The sequence below is a fragment of the Rhea americana genome, unplaced genomic scaffold (assembly GCF_003343005.1).
Source record: "Rhea americana isolate MKP2758 unplaced genomic scaffold, rheAme1 scaffold_51, whole genome shotgun sequence".
Classification (NCBI taxonomy): Eukaryota; Metazoa; Chordata; class Aves; order Rheiformes; family Rheidae; genus Rhea; species Rhea americana.
In genome coordinates, this window is record NW_028186657.1 from 784,379 (window position 1) to 801,207 (window position 16,829).

The 16,829-nt window shown below is 37.0% G+C and overlaps 1 protein-coding gene across 4 annotated transcripts in view; it reads left to right on the plus strand.

Moving 5' to 3' along the window:
• GABRB2 (gamma-aminobutyric acid type A receptor subunit beta2) overlaps positions 1 to 16,829 on the plus strand; it is a 164,833-nt gene that overhangs the window by 62,255 nt on the left and 85,749 nt on the right. The window lies entirely within an intron of this gene.

A 16,829-nucleotide genomic window follows, 5' to 3' on the forward strand; every position in this document is an offset into this window, starting at 1 on the left:
TACAATAATAATTTTAGTGAATACTCTATTTTCTGTGGAATTTTTCTGCTGTCCACCTGTAATTAGCAGGTGAAGGAGCATGAATTGAACTTGCTTGCTTTCTGCTCAGATTTGAAGCAGTGGCATGTGCTTATTTAGTCATATCACTTGAACAAACATGCCCTGTGAAGTTCATATCTAATTGTGATCATCTGTTACTAATTAATAGTCTTGAAAATGTTGGATGCCTTTAGATTTTTATTGCATGTACATCTTGATATTAATCTTGCAGATGTTTCTAGAAACCCCATTTTCACTATGAACTACTTAGATCAGTGAGATACCTGAACAAACCTATCTAATCTTCATATATTTCAATATGACTCAGGCTTAACATTTTTAGCTTTCTACTTAATTGTGATGTGCTGACCTGAAAGTCTCCAGGGTGGTAAAGTTTTGCCACTCGTGTGTGTGAGGAGATGCCTTTCCCAGAACAGTAGAGGCTGCCAGCCCTTGGATGGAACCTTCTCCTTGTGACTGGAAGACCACGAGGTTGGAGGCGGGCTCCAACTGCCTGCTCTCTAGATGACAGCAGAACCGCTGGACCATTTTGAAAATGGACTTAGTTGTCTTAGCTGCCTCAGTTGGGGATAGCATAGCTTCTTTGTCTTGGGTAGAGCTAGTCCTTGTTTTTACTGAGCATGTAGTATATCAGTTTTAATACGTTTTACGATGTTATAAAGAAAAATCACATACGATTTTTAACCTGAGGCTCTTTATTTAACATAATTGGATGGAACATTACTAATACTTTTAGTTTTTCTTTCTTTCCCAAAGTAAATGTTTAGAAAATGACAATCACAATATGTCATCCAAAATATTTCTAGAATAATTCTATTTATTATTCCAATTGTAGAACTGGTAAGCAGCCCAAAGTAGAGGTGTATTAGAAGCATTTTTATGGTTCAAGAGTTTTGAATGGGGAAGTAACATCCTTGTATATCTAGTAATCTAATATTTATGATTATTGATACATTTGCGATTATCAGTCCTTGCATTCCTTTCAAGACCCTGCTTGGTACCCTTTAGGTGCTCTCTTCACCCTGTGAGCTGTTAAAAGATGAATGAAGGACACAGATTTTTATTTTCCTTCATTCCCTTGTTGTGTTGGCATGAATTGTAGACCGAGGGCTGTAGCCAGGTGGCTGTCACCCCGTAGCTTCCCCTACCTGTTGCARAGACAGGGGGCTGTGACTGTGGTTGGTGCTGCTGCAGATCTTGCCTCCACGTGATGAGATGAGGGTATGGCAGAGGGGGTCCAGCTTCTATCTGTACTAAATTCACAGAGTCCGCTTCGTCCTCTAGGGCAAGAGTGAGTAAGTGGCTTAATCCTGGAAAGTCTGTCAGGTTAGTTATCAGCTGTAGCATCTAGGAATGATTATTCCTCTGTCATGAAATGAGAACTTGGTGATGTCCGTTTAATAATAAAAATMTTTATTTTGGTCATTGTACCTTTTGCTGCACCAAAACCTGTGGGCATGGTCCCTGAGGTTACCTGCTGCTTTTAAAAAGATGCACTTAAGTAAAAGACATGCAAGATGGATCTTGCTGCTATGTATATTTGCATATGTAGATTGCTCTGTTTGCATGTGTGTGTATATACATACATTCTGTACATAGATATTTCTGTGTACACACACAGGTTTCCTGAGTTTTGGAGGAAACAACTCCCTAGTCTTCAAGTGTTCTTTTTTTTTWWAAAAAAAAAAAAAAAGAAAGAAAGAAAAAGTTGTTTTAAGGATTTTTCTGTCACTTTTGTGACGTCTTCAGGTTAGAAGAAAAATGAAGACATTCAAAGGCACAATAGGTAGTGGATCTGGATGAAGAGTTTTTTTTCTTTGATCTCAATTATTTGGAAAAATAAGTTTGAAAGAAATCTTGACTGCATCTCTCTGTATGATATATATCGCAATGCTAAACTGTTAGGGTAAGAAAGCATTGCTAAAGCTGTACTATTATATCTTAAGGCTAGGAATACACATAATTCCTTGTTTTTTCTCTCCCAGTCCCCAAGAATTCTATCTCCCTGTGTATCTGGGATGTAGTCCATCTCCAAGAGGGACTGCTGAGGGCATTGCCAACAGTAAGAGACAGATTTCAGTGTCAAAACAGTTTTCTTGTAGTAGGATCATTGTCCTCAAAAATCCGTTTTATAGGCCCTGCTTATTAATGATCCACATGCAAGTTTTCCTAATAAAATCCTTCCTCCTCCTTGGGCTCCAAGTACAGTTTGAAAGGCTTTCCTGGCTAAAATATGTTTTTCAAGCACTGGCGGATGGGTGCTGTTATCAAATATATACATGAGTACCACAATAGAATTACGTTATTAGCCTTATTCTGCTTTGCCCTCACTGAGCCATGCGACAATCAATGTTATGATTCTAATGTTAAGGTTACAGTTTTATATCCCTTAAATAGCTATTTCATCTAAATTAGTTCAAAGTTAATGTAATTAAAGTTCCTGTAATAATGGCATATTTAGTATCTGCTTGACATTAATTTTCACGTATCTTTTAAAAATTGTGTATTACTACTGTTTGGAAAATCACTGTTATCACTGTATTTGCTTCATCTTATACTTACAGGGGCATATTCTCACTTTGCTTTGCATGCTACTAAATTGAGATTCCTTTACGTATCAGTCTTGCTTTCCTTTTCTTTTGTCTCTCCATACATATGTGTGCATGTGTGTACATATACGAGTGTTTATTTCATACACACACACACAAATTTATATGTATATACGCACACATGCTTCTGTGAATTCAAGTTCACTGACCTGGATTGTCATAAATAAACGCATGGAACTCCATTTTAAGTTCCTCTTAATTCCTGTAGTTGAGTTTCTGTTTTGGATACAGTAAATGGTGATCATCTGACATGGTTCATCGTTGTTGTTCCTAATAGAACCCGTATGTGAACGGATGCATGTCAGATTCGATTAGATTTAACGTTGTTAAGGTAAATTTGAGGTAGGACTAGGTGGCAGCTTTGTAAGCACCTGGCTTATCCTATCACTGAAAGAAGAGAGACAAAAATGTCTAGTAATGAATGTAGACATCTATTCTGTACTTACAATGTCCTCATGTCCTATAGCAGTGAATAGAATAGGCTATTAGTTAAGGACATAAGTGAATTTTGACCGATTATTTACATAGCATGTGACATACTGGTTACTTTTAGTTTTAGAAGGACTTTTATTTTTGAGGGATAGCTGCCAGTATGTTTTGAGAAACCATTTCGAAAACCGTTTATGTTTTGAGAAAATAAAGGAAAGACATTTTGTTTTTCCGTTTCAAGTTACAGTATGGTATTTGCAAATTTTTTTCCTATTTTAAAAATATTTTATTTCATTTTCCATCTTCAAGAAAATTATTCTTTGCAGCTAAAATTATTCTTTGCTGCTAGACATGTCAGCACCAGGACGTTCAATAGATGATGCATTTAAATCGGCAAAATGAAAGGAAATCACAATATACAGGCTTAAATTAAGAGTCGTCACAGTGAAAATGATAATCTATTGGTAGATAAGATGATTTTCAATAGCATGTTAGTGACTGGCAGGATGTATAGAATAGTGCAGTAGACTTTGAGAGCCACGATTCAAATCTAAGAAAACTAATGAACAGTTTACAGTAGGTTGAGCAAAGCTTAAACAAGACACGCAACCAGAACATACATCATGAAAAGATAAGGCTTTAGCTAAATTTCCATACATTAAAATATCAAATAATAACAGAAGTAGCTGGTATGGTAGATGAGGTTTGTTCTTTCACAAGCGTATGTATTTTTCTCTTGACTTTTGACACTAGATTTGTCTTAAATACATTTGCAATGACAATTTTGCCATATTTTGGCCCATTCTCTGCACTTCATGTCAACAGTTGCTTCCCTGATTTTTCAGCCTGTGAAACTAGTGGAATTTTTACACATTTTTTCAAAGTTGGAATGGAAGATTTGAGAAGTGGGACCAGTAAGACCCTGGTGTTGTTTGCCACTTCATAACTGCCACTTCTTATGTGTCTACCACCTAGGGTGGTGTTAATGGCATCATCTTCTCTGCTAGAAGAGTGTGTTTGGGTTTTATACATGCAAATAAGGAGGAAGTGAGGGACAGTACGCTAAGATTAAATGTGGTTGAAGAAGGAGCTGAAGACAAAGAACTTTCTCATGGTTTTGCACTATTAAAATTTTGGCTATTTTAGAGACTTCTGCTTTTGCCTATGTCTCAGGACTGTGAACAGTCCTCACAAATGAACTCTGGGACAATGGGTTGGTCACTGAGGACTCTAATAATTGCATGACAGAGACTATCTTATATTTTGTGTTCCCTTGGCAGATGAGACGTTCCTATTGCAATTGAAGGTTGTGCTTTGTCCCCCCCCACCCCCAAAATGCAATATACCCAGAAGGTGGTGACACTTCCATCCTTTTTAGCCCAAAGAAAGACAAAATGAAGTAGAGCAGAGTAGTTTTCTCAGAAATGAAAGGCTTGTTCTGTTTGAAAGCACAACAGTTTTATTTGCAAGGACTTATTAAATAAGCTGCCAACTATAAGTTTCCAAGCCAACCAACAATAATTTCGATTTGACAAATATAACGTAGTCAAGCTTTATTGAATTTTTATAACTGATATTAAATGGGAGAATTATGTGTATGAGAGTGTTGCTTTATCCTCTCTTTATTTCTTGCTAAGAGCATTGAGTCATGTGAGTTCAAAATAGTCCTGGATGCTTGGGTTTTATATTGCCCCAGCTGTGCCTTCTGCTGCCTGCTCACTTGTGCTTTTGGCTGTTTGGAAGTTTGCACTGTTGCGAATAAAATAGATTCTCCTACATTATGCTCTATTGAAATAGCCTTAGGCATTTTCATTCTATTAACAGACTTGTTCAGCAATTTAGCTTCTCATAGTCAGCTTATTATCTATGAAATCTGATGAACAGTATAAAAATGGAATCCATTTCTAAATGCCTTTAGCTTTCAGAGGAACATACAAACTGAGAGGTGAGTTGTTGGTGCCAGACATTCTTCAATAAATTGTCTAATCTTTATTTTGCCACTTTTTACAACTGTGTTTTCCTGATAGTATGGATTTTTTGATAAAATATAAACATAGTCTAATAATAAGTGTCAACTTTTTGGTTAGAAATCCAGTTCCTCATGATCTTTGGCACTTGTTGGAATTAAATTTCTGCTTTTGGACTGTGAGCCCCCTTCAAATATCTCCATAAATTCCCAAACTGGGGAAAAGAGGTTTTGCAGGCTGTCTTCCTGAGCATGGTAGCTATGCAGTGGCTTGGCAGTCCTGGTTACGCTGTATTGATGCATCCCTGAGCTGTGCGAGCCTCYATTCCGACCGGAGTCTTCTCTAGGCTTGGAGAAAAGAAAGGAAATAAATCTTGTAATGAGATGCTCTGTAGTGACATTGGGTCTCTTTACTGTCACTATTCTACCTGTCTGGCCCAGTGGAGTGGCATAAAAATATCCCATGTAATCAAAGATCATACAATGATACAAAAACTTGGGTTGGAGATGTTTTCTGGAATGCAGAGCATGTACAGACAATAGCTGTCTAAAGAATTTATATTGCCCTCGATTACACATACTGTTTTTTAACTTTGGAAATCACTTCTTGTCATTCTTTCCATCTCACAAGTGTATGACTCTGAAGTCTGTGATATGATGATGAGGGCATACAAAGGTTATGTGAAAAATATTATGTTTGAGAATTGTTTGAACCTGAGAATCTCAGTACTGTGAACAGGCATTTCCGTTATGTTAACTGGGAATTACATGTGGAATTTTTTGTGCTAAGGCTTGTGCTTGTAGGTGCAATTACTGATCTTTCAGTTGCCAGCACTTGCTGAAGTTAATTCAGTCTGGCACAGTGTTTTATTTAGATTTGCATGTGAAACCTTGAGATAAATTGGATATCTGTGTCCAAGTTGTAGAGGCTGTTAGGATATACATACACATTCATAAGAACCATTACATCTTGAGTACAGCTATTTAAAACAGGAAACTTTTGAAAATGGGCAGAAATAGTTGCAGATGTAATAAAGTACAACCACAGTCTCAAAGTGAAGTTATGCCTCTACTCTGAAGACTAAGGCTTTGAATTCCCTAAGAACGAACGCTGCATGTTTACGTAGAATCGTGGGTCCAAAGCACCTAGCAGCTCCCACAGCATCCCAGGGCGGGAGTGGAGAAGCGGCGTTACCATCCCAGTCTTATCTGAAAAATTAGCACAAGGCAAGTCAGATACCTGCTCTTGTTTTGTACAGTGAATTAGATCTAGCATATAAGGAAAGGCGTCTGGGTTTCTTGAATCACAGCGCCTTCCTTAAGTGAGTTAATTTTAGTCTTAAGGTTAACTAAGCAAGATACTGGCTCTCCTTGTACATTTATACAGGCCAGATTGTTTTCCTTACTCATGCAAATAGGTCCATTGAAGGTCCCAAGGAATTCACCGCAGAACAGCTACTGCTGTTATTTCTAATGATCTACACGCCAAAGCCCTGGACCGCTTTTGTGACTTGAAACAAATCATACAACTCCTCTGCCTCAGTTGTTCCATATATTAAATTGGGATAGTAAACCCTGCCTTTTCACAGGGGTGCTGTGAAGATTAATTAATTAGTTTGTAAAGCGCTTTGATCCTGTAAAACACTACATAAGTGCCAGGCATTATTATGAAGAACTATAAAATGCCAGCCTTCATGTGCACCTTGGGAGAGCTGTTTTATAGATACAAATCTGTGCCATTCTCCATAGAATCATGCTGTTCCGTTTCTCCTGTGTAAGAGCACATTCAGAAAATGAGCCAGTCTTAAGAAAGATGCAATTTTTGMAATAAAGAAAACATCACTGGTTGTCATGAATATCTTTTTCAATTAAGGACTCATAGATTAAAGATAAATTTTGCTGTAGGATTTGGAATGGTATTATTTCAGAACACCTCCATCCACAGCAGGAGGGAATGTAGCTGGATTTTAAATACCCCCCCCATCTTAAAGAAAACAAAAATATCTTTCTACTTTAGTTCCTTTATTAGATCTGAAGTATGAGATAAGTATTCGAGAGGGTCTTTTATTTTATATGAAGTGGCTGTTAAATCGTTAGTATGTGAATAATTAATTCAATTAAGCTTAATAAGGAAGAAGCTTTAAGTCATAGGAATCTATTCCATTAAGGGCCCTATTACCCAAGATTATTACACTGCAATGAAGTGAAAAAAAATTGAGTTTTATTGCCTAACGGACAAACTGTGACATTTACTCTATGTTAGCAAGAAAAACTCCATCAACTATAGAACCATGTAATAGGTTAAGTTGCTGTAAGGTTATTACATACATTAATTCCAAAAACAAATAGAGGTCATCAAATGCACAAACTTGAATTGAAATTTAAATATTAGCATAATTCATAACTACAGCAACGTAAATCTATTCAGTTTCTCTTCTATGATGTCTTTTATCATATCATTTTATCTGGTAGTTGGTGATCCTGACAATGGAAATTTCCATGCAAGAARGCTATATGTAAAATTTTATTTCAGAATACTCTAGAAAAGGTTCAACTTTAACAGCCTTCAACAGGTTAACAGCCAATAAGATGGCTGTTAAGAGTCAATGTAATATGGCTGGACATTTGTATAAATACAAAAGCAATATATTTGGTATATATTTATAGTTCATGTAAATATATATGTTTGCAGTGTGTATATATATATATAGTTTCGTATATACAGTTTATACATATACACAGACACACGCACAGTGGAAGATCTGAGCTGGATGACATAAACTGGGTTAGTCAGAGTTTTATGAGTGAAGTTTTAAGACCTTGCACTGTGTAAGAAAAGTACATTTTATGAGGTGTTTGGAGTTAACAAAGCCTCTTTCACAGACAGTCACTCCTAGCTAATTGTACAGATGAGGCTTTTCTTTTGTGCTTTTATGAACATTATCTGGAGAGGTTATTGGATGCTATTTCTTAAATAAAATGAACATATTTTTGCTTCACCACATGTTTTATTTGGAGATGCTAATACTTGAGGTTATTTTTCATTCCAATTAAATATCTAGTTTTAGTGGGGAGGTTTTGCCCCCAAATATCTTCCTTTTTTCATCAACAGGCTTTCTTTGAAGAGAATTGGTGATTATTTGCTACTGTTTTATCTTGTTTTGTTATGATTTTTCCAAAATGTTAAAAAAACAGTTTCTGAAAAATAAGAATGACCTAAACTCCTAAAATTCAAATGTTGTTTTTTACTAGAAGTCCAGATTGTTTCCCTATCTCCTGGGGCTATTTTCTGTTTCTTTTTTTCTCTGCAAATTTAAATTTCAGCTGGCTCTCAGTGTGCAAAAGACTCAAGGAGAGCTTTTCCTGGAACAGTATTCAGGTCTGCGTTGAAGAAGAGAAACCACAGGATAAATTGCAAGAGATTCTGTTCTTTTGATGTTTCCATAACTTCTCCATACTTGAGAAGTATGTATAAAAGTATGAATAYGTCTCCAAAACAGTGTTTTTAAGCCATGCTTGTCTCTGATCTTCAGGCTGTAATGTGGGGACTGGTAGTAGCCATCCAGTTGAATAGTTTCTTCTCCTGTAAATCATGTGTATAAGAAATTCTCTCTCTCTCTCTTTTTTTTTTTTTTTTAATGCTTTTTCCTTCTAAATTATAATTCCTGGAGCACTGTGTGTTTCTACTAGTCTAGAATAGTGCAATTTAAAGGGATGGAATAAAGGAAAAGTTTGGAAAAAATGTTCTTTTAAATTCTCTAGCATGCCATCTGTATGAACAGATGGGAGAAATGTCTCGGGGCCAGGAGGAGACTGCACGATCGGATCACAAGGCAGAGGCTCCGCGCGGCCGCGCTCCTGGTGTCGCAGCGAAGGGGACCGTAGCGAGCCCCTCGGCGAGCCGGCCCGGAGACCGGTCACTCCGACGCTGCTGTCCGCGACCAAGGGCTTGTAATCGCTGCCCTGCCGATGCCGGGGGCTGCGGGCCGCGGTGCCGCTCCGTCCTGGGTAACTGCCAGGAAAGAACAAATGTTCACGTCCCTGAATTATTCTCGCATGCGAACAGTAAATCCGTATTCGGCACTTCGTGGTGGGGGTTTGCAAGGGTGCATGATCCTCCCCACGAACACCCGAAGCAAACAGTCATTGCGTTTTCTCCCTCTGTGTGTGGTACAATGCATCACTTCCGAGAACACACCTAAGTTCCTTTTTTTAATTGAAAAAAAGGCAGAACGTATAATGTATACATATATAGTATATATTGAAGAATATATATATATATATATATATACACACATGCAATCTTTCAGTGAGGTATAATTTCAGTTGTATGACGAATATTGGCAGAGAGTGTCAGTTTACAAATGTCACAAAAAAGTTACAACTTCTAAATATATTTTCATTTACTGACAAGGGTTTCTCTCTTGATTATATTTTAAAACTGACATTTAAAAATATTTGCTTCAACAATTTTCTCTTCCAAAAAGTGAAAGACATAAACTTTTAAAGAGACTTTCAAATTTATGCAGAGAGCTTTCTACTTCTCTCAAAGTACTGCTCAGATTTGTAGAGCCACTGGGAATTATAAAGCTAACATTTGTTTCCTCTTACAAAATTTAGAGGAAAGGCATTCAGAACCGCCGCTAGGAGAAGTTGGTTTTATTTTGCTCTAGATGATGTTGCTTGTTGGTGCTTTCCCTATTTAAAGTGCTTATGGAAAATTTACGCAGTATATGTTGAATAATGTTATGACAGATCCTCTTCTACGTCAGAATGGGAAAAACAAGGGATGAGTAGCTGTTGAGAAAACAGTTTTGAGGTCTTTTTCGTATGCGTTGACCAAAACCGGTGCGATGTGCACAGGACCGGAGCGTTCCACCATTTGTTCGTCAGGCTTCCCTGCTGCTGATTTTCTTAGAACTGCAATTTCCCTTTCTCACTTCAGTCTGTAACATCTGTCACTCTTGACTCTAACCCATTTGGAGGTCTCTGGATAAATATAAGAAATATTGAAACTGGTGGGGGGAAAAAAAAAGTTCTTTACTGTATCATCTGCCATCCACAGTTTCTCCCTTTATTTTGTCATTTACTACCTGTGACTTTGTCATGCCACTTTTTAAAGCAGTTATTCCTGGTGGAAATACTAGCAGAAATTATGTGCTTAGTACAGGATCAAAGGGAAGGGCAGCTGTGCCTCTGGCTATAAGGGGAGGCAACCACACTCCCTATGTGTACTTTGTATGCGAACTATTAAGTTACTTAACTTTTTTTCTACTTTTTTATATAAAAAAAAAAAAAAGAAAAAGTGCAAGAAAATAATATTTTGTGGAATTATTATAAGTGGAAATGTATTTAGATTTGCTGTCTTAGAACACATAGCAAATTATGATCAGTAGGGCAGCTTAGTTTAGCAAAGATTTGTTTCTCTTCTACTTAAAAAGCATTATTGTTTCCCTCCATTTTTCAGTGGAAGAGAGGAAAGAAAAATATCCCATCTGAAATTCTCATCAGAAAATTGCCTTCAAAATCCCTCTTGCTTGTATGTTTGTCGCTTGCATATTAATAGTATGACCTGAAATCATAGGTTATGGCTTAAACTTCCTTTTCAATCCTTAAAGGTAAAAATAGGCTCAAGGTTTAGTACAGTGATCTATTTAATCAGAAAAATTGTATCAAATGAAAGATTCAAGGTAGATGCACTCAACTAAAATATTCAAGGTCACAATAAATCTGCAGATAGTCTACTTGTACCAAAATAATTCTCTCATTAAAAATGATAATTAAAAAATTGGGGCTTCCTGTATAACCAAAGTGGTAAATTGTGAGGTCTTCTCTAAGTCCTTAGTCAGTTTAAAATAAGATAAAAGATTTATCTCCTATTCAACTCAAATGAGTAAGTGAAGTGTTAATGAAGCAGAAAGACAAACTTTTTGTAATCTCAAAAATGTGTTTCAGTGGGCATGTATTTGCGAGAGTCACTATTGCTAGTAACAATCAGTCTGTCTGTATGGCCCAATTTTTCTCTAAAACATTTATCTGGCCTTTAAATGGATGGTAGCCAAATATCTTAAACTACCAGGCATGGATACTGCATGGGAAGAAGCACTCCAACACAGTTTTGAATGCTTCTGTTGATACAGATTATTTTTCTCTAAATTGACTTGCACTTTATATGGGAGAGAAATGTAACTTTAATTWATTGTGAACATAAGGTTTATCACAATCTACGTAGTACACATTTTTGCCGAAGTGTTACACATTTCAAGCAATGAAAACCACTTGGAAAAAGCTTGGAAATCTCCTGAATTCAGATCACTACAGAATGTTTTGCTGTGGTCTGCTGAGAATATAAATCACTTATAGACTTTGCTGATAAGCTGTATCCTTTCAGTGAGAGATTATAATATGTTTTTTCAACTTGTATCTTCTAGAGAGATAATGATATCTTTCCCATCTGGTTCTATAAGTAAAAAGCAGAAATATCAATCAATGCACATGATGGGAAACCAGGCAAAGGTTAGAAGGCATGTAGAAACTCCAAACCTCTATCCCTGTTTGCTTCTCTTAAATTATTTACATTAGAAATATACTTCATAATTATATTCCATACCTTACATTTAATTCTCAGCTAACACCAACTAACACCATGGTTTATAAACGTTAAGTGGTGGGCTGTTTCTGTAAGCAAAGGTTCTCAAAGTATAATTCTAATGTATAAATACTCTGCTATGGTTTTCCTGAAATGCTTTTGAGTTTTCTTTTTTTCATAATGTTAGTATTGCTGGAGAAATATCATGTGTAACATTTCATTCTTATGACTTAAAGAAGAGATGAGTATTGTTACTGTTGCGTTTTTAAAGAGGTAATGGAATAGCCATAGGAAGGATATGCCATTAATGCATATTAATATGCTCAACAAAAAAATTTTTTTTGGAGCTGAAATATGTAAGCAAAAAAAAAAATGTCTGTTTAGTGGAGTTACTGCATGTTATATACATACACTCATGTACTGAGGAAAAAATTCTCCCTAAACCAGGAAGATTTAGTCAAGGTCAGTTACTTTTTGCAGCCTTCTGTGTTCAACTTTTGATGCTAGAAGATATTTTTGTCATAGAGAAGATACAGCATTTCAGGGAAATTATTTGCATGTCATTAAGGCTGAAGGATGTTGATGAGATGTTTGCTGCTGCTGTTCAGGAAGATGTTCTGAATTTGCAGTTAAATGGCATTTTTCTTTCTTTTTTTTCTTTTTCTTTTTCTTTTTTTTCTTTTTTCTTTTTTTTTTCTTTTTAATAACACAAATATGCAAAGTTTAAAACCCGGGCCTGAAGTCCCTTTCAGATAGCTGCCCAGCAAGATTCATTGTATCTACAACCAGGGCTTTTTATGATATTTAAAGAACAAGGTATTTAAGTGTAGTATGCTTTTTCATGTAGTGTCAAACACTTGACATTATTTCAAAACTGCCCACAAACGTTGTGTGGGAATGTCTCAGAACAAGATACTGTGCCCTCCCCGCCGCCCTCATATTTTGTTTCCTTGAGTATTTGAAGTTGCTTTGTGTGTGTTGAAGGAGAAAGAGTCTTATTTCATCTGTCTTATTTTGTCCGTTTCCCCTCATTTAATTTTCTTTAAGCTTCATCTGTTCATTTTATTTCAATACAGCTTTAATTTAAATAGAAATCTGTGATCTATGGGATTGCTAGGAAAATATGGTGTGTCCTGACCAATGGTGAGACTGAAGAAAGGCGATGAGAGAGGTAGCTGTGGAAATACTGCCACACAGAATTGAAGATAAAATCATCTTTTGTCCTCTACCCYGAGAGTGTGATATCGCTGCACAGAGCAGGGCGCCAGCTCTGCATCTGCAGCTTTATCTTTCTACTAAGAAGGTCTTAGTGAGGCTGTTTGCCATCTAAGAACATGGGAGAGTTTCCATTTAGATAAACAAGTGCCTCAGCACTGGCAAAAAAGGGCAATGTTGCAAAAAAAAAAGATTGAAGTGTGTGTGGGGGAGCCCTCCCTCATCCCTTTTATGTGTGAGCATTACTTCGATATTATTTTCAATTCTGATTTGTACTGAAAATAAACTGCCAGGTAATCATGGATCTGTAGCTGACAGCGGAGTGGCAGCGGGGAGAGTCTGTCCTCCCCCCAGTTTGTGATTGATAAAATGTATTCTTAGCCCTAACAAAGCTATCCTGCTTCCTGGGTGGCTTCAAATATGCATTATCCTCTCCTCTTCTGGCTTTGCTTAACACTCTTTACTGTTCTGCCTCATCACTGTGTGCTCATCCAGGCTTTCTGTCCAGCAATTTCCTAATGTAAAGTCCGTGCAATCTCTAAATCTTTTGGAATGCCAGTTGTGTTTTTGGGGTCAAGTTTTCATTCAATTATAGACCTTGTTTATCCCCTGAGTCATCATTTTCCTCTAAAATCTGCAGTGTTCTCTTTTTTCTTTTTTACTTACTGTAAAATTACTTACTTCAATTATGGGGAGGGGGGTAGCTTTAGATTATCATGGTTAGATTATCAGTTTATCTTAATGTCGTGCTTCTGCTTACTAACTACCCCTTCAAAATGCACTGTTTCCATCTACCTCCAGTGAGACCATTTTTAGAGTATTTGTGGATCCACTGTGAAAGCTTCAGTCTATGGTGAGTTTTATTTCATTTGCCTAATGAAGATTAGGATCTTTGCTAATGACTATGCAGTCGTAAGTGATGATGCTTTTCCCTCCTACTCTCTCGTTGCTAGAACATATATTAATTGTGCAGATGGTAGTGGCTGAGCTATGTGGTAGTTGCTTTCCATCTCCCCCTCTCATGACATTTACACCGTGCTAAAAGGGTGTATTGCCATCTCCTTATTTATGAAGATTTATGTGATTCATCAGCTCTCTTTGAAATCAAATACTGAGATTACATCTTGTTGCTAAGAGGCAGGATTTGGATGTGCGCATTCTTTTGAGCACACCTGTGCCGAGTTGTGCCTGAAACCTTCAAGCAAATCACAGCTGGGAGCACTGAATTTTCATCTTAATTTATACTGATAACGTGAAACTTGCAGTGCCTGCTTTAAGTGGATAACTACAACTCATTACTTAGGTGTTCAAAAGATTCATAGACTTTTCAGAGACTGTACCAAACCAAAACTTAAGATGAGATTTACATATATTTAAGTTCCACTGCAAACATTTTTCAAAGTTCTAATAATCAAGTGTCATTGGTATGTGACAGGTAACAAAGCAATGTAGAAATATTTGCTTTTATTCTGTCTTATTTCTGCATTTTTTCAATCTTACACTGTTACTACAAGAACAGGAATATTTAAAACACAACTGTTAATATTTTAATTCTTTGCAATTTCCTTTTTCCTTCAGTGCCATTTGTCTTTTGTGGCCATCTTACTCATCAGATTACCTACTACTGCTTTTTTTGCATTATAGTATTGCCTTTTCTGATTTCAAATATTTGTTGTGTTTGTTCTTCACAAAAGTCACTGATCTTTCAATTATTTTAAATTTAAAGATCTCTCAGCTTTTAAGTATCATTCCTGGGTTCTTGATCATTATTTGCAGATAGCAGGCTGATTGATTCTGGTCTTCATACCTGCCTTAATTTGCTTTTCATTTGCAAATCCTATGTTGTAGATACTGCTCAAAGGAATAGGATTACTCTTGAAAAGTGTTTTGTGCAAACAAACTCATTCCTGTCAATGAGAGTGCTACCTTTTGTGTCTCCTTTTCATGTACATATACTGTGTGCGGCAAGGTAAGGATTAATCRTCTTTGTACCTACAGCTGGTTGCAAGGAGAGTAACAAGCATTTGAGAAAGAGGAGTGGTTGTGAGGGCTTCATTGAGCATGAGTTAAGGTTGCAGAGTTAGCAGATCGCAGATGTGAGTAGAGAACTGTGAGAAGTAGAAAAGAGTTGGAAGGAACTTCTTTCTTCAACATACACAAAGTTTGGGGCTTGCACCCAGTGCAGTAGGTGTCCTTGGTTTCTGCTACTAACTACAGAAGATGTAGCAAAAGATGTAGCAAAAGATGTAGCAAAAGCTTTGTTTAATACCTAGCTTGACCCTCTGAGTAAGGTACTAGTATTCTGGATTTAGCAGGCTCTCTGCTATTCCAAAAAGGGAGAACTTATCAGGACCTGGTTAAGAAGCTGCAGTCATGACTGAACCAGTTGACTGGAGAAGAGGTTTACTAAAATAAAGGAAAAACTCAGACAAACAGCACAGAAATACTTGCATGCTTTCAGTGTTGGAAATTTGAGATTGTTGACTGATGAGAGTGTGAAAAAGTACAGCAGTTTTGAGCAAGGTGGTTATCATCTGTGTCTGTATCTCTGTAATATGTGGGTTAAAATATAAGCAGGCTCCATCTGACCTCTGAAGGCTTGCTTCCTTAATGTAGTACTGATGTTTATGTTATTAGTCTTCTCATTCCTCAATTTGGAGGAACGTCAGGAACAGACATTCAACATTAATATAAACATTACTAAACTGCTGATTTCATTTGCTGGATTTTCTACTCCGTGGTTAGAAATGAGATGTACCATCTAAAAGAAAATTTGCAGAGTTACTAGCTCTACCTTTAGGTTAAATGAACATATGTAATTCATGACAGTAATGATGAATTTTGGTCAATGCTTGAAATATCTGGAAGTAATTTTGTAAGTGAAATACTGCAATGTTGTGACAATAATAATAATAAAAAAACCAGATGGATATATTAAATGCTGTGCAGCATTTAATTAGATACTTTGGAATGTGTACTGAGTGAGTTTAAGAATACCGGCATTGGTTTATACAGAAGTATCTTGACTGTTCAGGACGTGATAGAGATCATTTTTATGTGCCCTTTCATATTTCTTAGTGGAGAAACCTGCTTGCCCATAAAAGTGTGGCAGTTTCACCACAGAGCGTTCCCCCTCCGCTGTACTGCAGTCCTGCAGGCAATGCTGGCTTGAAGTTTACATCTGTGCTAAGATTCTTCTGTTGAGCTGCTATTTTTACAGAACTCTTGAAATATTCCTGCTGCAAATACTATACCCCATAAAGGCAGTGATGTGAACTATTATCATTCTTGTACACTAAGAAAATTAAAAGGTGTTCTGGCCAGGTGGTTATTGGGACTGTCATGCCATGTCACCATCATTTGATATTAAACACTAGTGTTGATGTGCTGGCATTTATAATGTGAAAATATCGTTTAATGTTTGAAAGAGATGTTCAGTACTCTTCACAGTGGACATTCCTCTGCTAAAAAGCCAGTTTGACATAGGGGAATGAATTACTGAGTTTTGAACTTCCAGCTAAAGGTAAATCCCAGCAAGTACTGCTTTTGTTGCTGGAAATTCCCTCTCATAAAGCTCCCTCCCACAGGCTTAGTTTGGGTGAAGCAGCCCATGTCTTGCCCCGGGGCTGTGGCTGGAGGGCTGCTGCTTCCCACACTTCAGCTCAGGACGGGTGGGGACCCATGAAGGGGGACCGCTGGCTTGCTGCCGTGCCTCTGGAACATGTCTCTGATGAACCTGGTGTGCAAAAGATGCTTTCACCTTGTGGGTTTATGCCAGTGTCTTCATTCACCTCAGAGCACCTGTGCATTCAATCAAGTAAATGCCTTCCTGATAAATATAATGCTCTGAATTTAATTTACTGAGTTTCAAGGTGCATTGTCCTATGTATTAAAGACTTTTCAGTGAAGCACAGGAATAATTTTAGAATATGCAGAGGCTGTAAAACTAAAAAAAAAAAAA